Source organism: Typopeltis vanoorti, chromosome 18, assembly GCF_054136105.1.
Source record: "Typopeltis vanoorti isolate ZY-2024b chromosome 18, IOZ_Tvanoo_1.0, whole genome shotgun sequence".
NCBI lineage: Eukaryota > Metazoa > Arthropoda > Arachnida > Uropygi > Thelyphonidae > Typopeltis > Typopeltis vanoorti.
Genome location: NC_143566.1, coordinates 110,497,572 through 110,500,826, shown reverse-complemented (window position 1 = coordinate 110,500,826; position 3,255 = coordinate 110,497,572). Strand labels below are relative to the sequence as shown.

The following is a 3,255-nucleotide window of genomic DNA, read 5'->3' as shown; positions in this document are numbered from 1 at the left end:
AAATAAGTTCTCATCATTTGGGAACTTGATTACATAATGTCTGTTTTCAAACTTTTGCTGGTAGGTTGTCGGCATTCTCTTTGGTCTTATGTCTGTCATGCTGCGGGTTAGCAGGAAAATCAGACAATAAACATATTCCGATCATCAAGAGACCACATCAGGGTAATCAAATCGCACAAATCTGATCAATCAGACATAGCATGAAATTGAAAACGCAAACCATAGGCTCCATTGGGAAAACAAAAAACTTTTGCACAGATCTACGTGTATGAAATGCTGTTCAAAGAATGTACTAAAGCTTTACTTCATCGACCAAACCTTAATTGTAACGATGGCCTTGCCATTCCAAAACTTTGGGAAATTATCGTACTCAATTGTGTTAAATTGTGTTTTATAAATAACTTACCATTTTCATCCCGAATAGTTTTAAACTTAACAAAAGCGAAACTTCATGTAGAGGGATTCAAATTTGGCACACATGAGCTGTACTGTTCTATTGTTCAAATTCCTTACTTTTCTTTGCTCTCACTAATGGTGTATTATCTTATGTAAGACGAAATGTTGGTATTTGTAAAATAAATATAATTTTCTATTTTGCCAAGCTTGCGATTGTTTAATTCTCGATCTTTGCAATTAATGCCGGGGTAAATCTTAGTTATGTTCATACATATATGGACTACATGTTAGATATTCCAGAAATTGATTAAGTGACCCAACCTGAAGCTTTGGGAGTTGAGCCATTTCAAGCCTTTAATAAGCAACAGTAGTCTCATTCTGGCTGATGTAAATCATATGCCACCTAAAATCAGAAACGTTCCAATCTTACAGGACATGAACCTGTAGGGAAAAGACAGAAAAACTATCTGCTTGGTCTTCCAGGAGAGCATAGACTTCCAAGTGGTCGCAAATACAATACGGTAATAACAATACATTGCTGCAAGATGCTATCTAATTTGGCAAATCTTCCACTATATAAATCAGCAAAAAACCTACAATATCTTCCAATGAATACTCTGAATTTTGATCTTCATTTGAGTCGTTAGTAGTGTTCAGTTTGCATTATTAATTTCATTGGGCAATAAAACTCGCTCCTTTCTTATATTTTATTATACATGAATATTCTTCAGTCTTACTTTTGACTATATCAACTCTTTAGACAAGATTTTTCAAGTAGTAATTGTAATCTAAAACCATTATTTGCATAAATATATCATCTTGTGCTATATCCAAGAAATTAACAATTCTCTTTTTCAGAAGCTGTTTACTTCTCAACTGTTTACTGTATATTACATATACAGAATCATCATGCTTAACTTTTATCCATACGCAAAGTGAATGATGGATGATCACAGCCAGAAAAGGCCTGTGTATCTCAGTGGAAGTGGCGCTTGGTCACTCCAAGTCAGACTTAAGTTCAAGTTCAGTCCCAGACTAGAGGAATTTTTTTAAGCCTTTTTTCGACCGATTCCCGAGTTAGTCTATCTCTGGCACGGGCAAGAGGGTTTTTCCTCCCAGAAACTCGGCATTTTTATCACGTAAACTCAAGAAAATCGACCCACATTATTTCAGACAGTAACATATCTTATTAGAGTTAGGCACCAAGCGATGACAGCACTTGTTTGCCAGCCTCTTCATTGGTGGTTGCCTACCGGACAAGACAAAGTTAGATAATCCAACCGCCATCACAGAAACTACAGCAGATGGAAAAAAAACAGCACCATAACAAAAAAGAAACTACTAACGTAGACTCAGTTGAGGAAGAAGAAGAAACAGAGAAAATGGAGGCGACCACCAACACATCAAAACGACCAATAAGTCCAGAGGAAGTCGAGACACAAAAGCCAAAATCAGCTAACATCACACCAGAGGAATCGGTGATTGCTTTCCAAGACCCCCCCCCCCCTACACGAAAGCAGGTGAGACTTTAAGGCATCTCTTAAAAGACACTCTTGTGGTACAGGAGAAATTCAAAAGAGCCATTAAAAAAATAAGGGAACTCTACTCCTCGTCACGGGAAAAAAAGGTCTTAAGGTAGTTAGTGCGAAATGGGGTGACCTATTCGTAGACGACATAAGTGAGATCAGTCTTGAGCAGGTAAGGGGAGTTCTTGACATAGAAGATGAGGTGGCAGTGGCGGTTTTTGAAATTTTACATGTTAGATATGGCCCGGAGAAGTAGGTTGGCTGAAGAAGTCTTGACAGTCCATAACAAACGGAAGTAAGGAGACTTAAACTTTGTCCTACTTGAAGTTGGGAACGGCTGTTTTCATATCCATAGTGATTATAACCTCCCCGGATTTCCAGTTTATCGTTTGTCAGTTTTATTTTAGGGACGTCTCTATCTTGAAAAGACCTTTCGAATCACATCGTCCCCATTTTAAAGATATTCAAGTGGAAATCTATCTATCTATTTTTAGAGTTTTAAGCGCACCCCCACCATAAAGGGATGAACTGTTTTTCTCCTGCACATTCGAAACCGTTAAGGAGTTTCGTTCGCGTCTCGATATCTTTAACAACTATCTGATACCTTCCAACCCATAAGGAGTAAAACCATAAATGCTCTGTCAACCTACGCTAATCAACTGGCGCTTTAACTAGCGTTCGCTTTTCTATCTTAGCGTTTATTTCAATGCCGACTGTCTTAACTCTTGGCAGAAAAGAAGCCGTAATTCTTATTTTTTTAAATATAACCAAAGTATAAAGCAAATCCTAAAACAAAGCTGTGACACTGATTAAGTGTTACAGGAAGAGAATATAATACAAAGTCCGAAATCAATGGACTTCAAAATAAAAAGAGAAAGAACACCAAGCGTTTCCTGTCAGCAGAAAACATCTGCTTACAGGGTAGGCTGAAGAAGTGCACACTGCAAGAAAAACGAATCCAACAGAACTAAAATGACAAACAAATTATCTTACCAAGGAGGCTGTGCACGATCTCGCAGGGGAACTTTGACTCGAACATGCAACGTAACTTTATGCAGATAACTTCACGCAGACGCAGATACTACACTTTGATCTTAGCCAAAAGGCCGAGAAGCGATCATTGTATGGATGTTACATGTATGGGCCAGCTATCTCTGATTGGCTACCGGTGGATTGAACTGGCCAATCAGTCTCCAAAAGCAAGATAATAGGGTATAAAGGCCTCGCCTACTCACTATAAGGGAATAAAAGGAGTTAGCTGATTTATTTATTTATTTATTTGATCGCAAAGAGATAAATCAACGTTTAATTGGTCCCAATTCAACTAATTTTA

At 37.8% G+C, this 3,255-nt stretch overlaps 1 pseudogene; it reads right to left on the bottom strand.

Annotated features, from left to right (window-relative positions):
* Nucleotides 1-2,900: 2,900 nt before the first annotated feature.
* Nucleotides 2,901-3,040, bottom strand: LOC150097070 (U2 spliceosomal RNA; annotated as a pseudogene).
* Nucleotides 3,041-3,255: the final 215 nt, after the last annotated feature.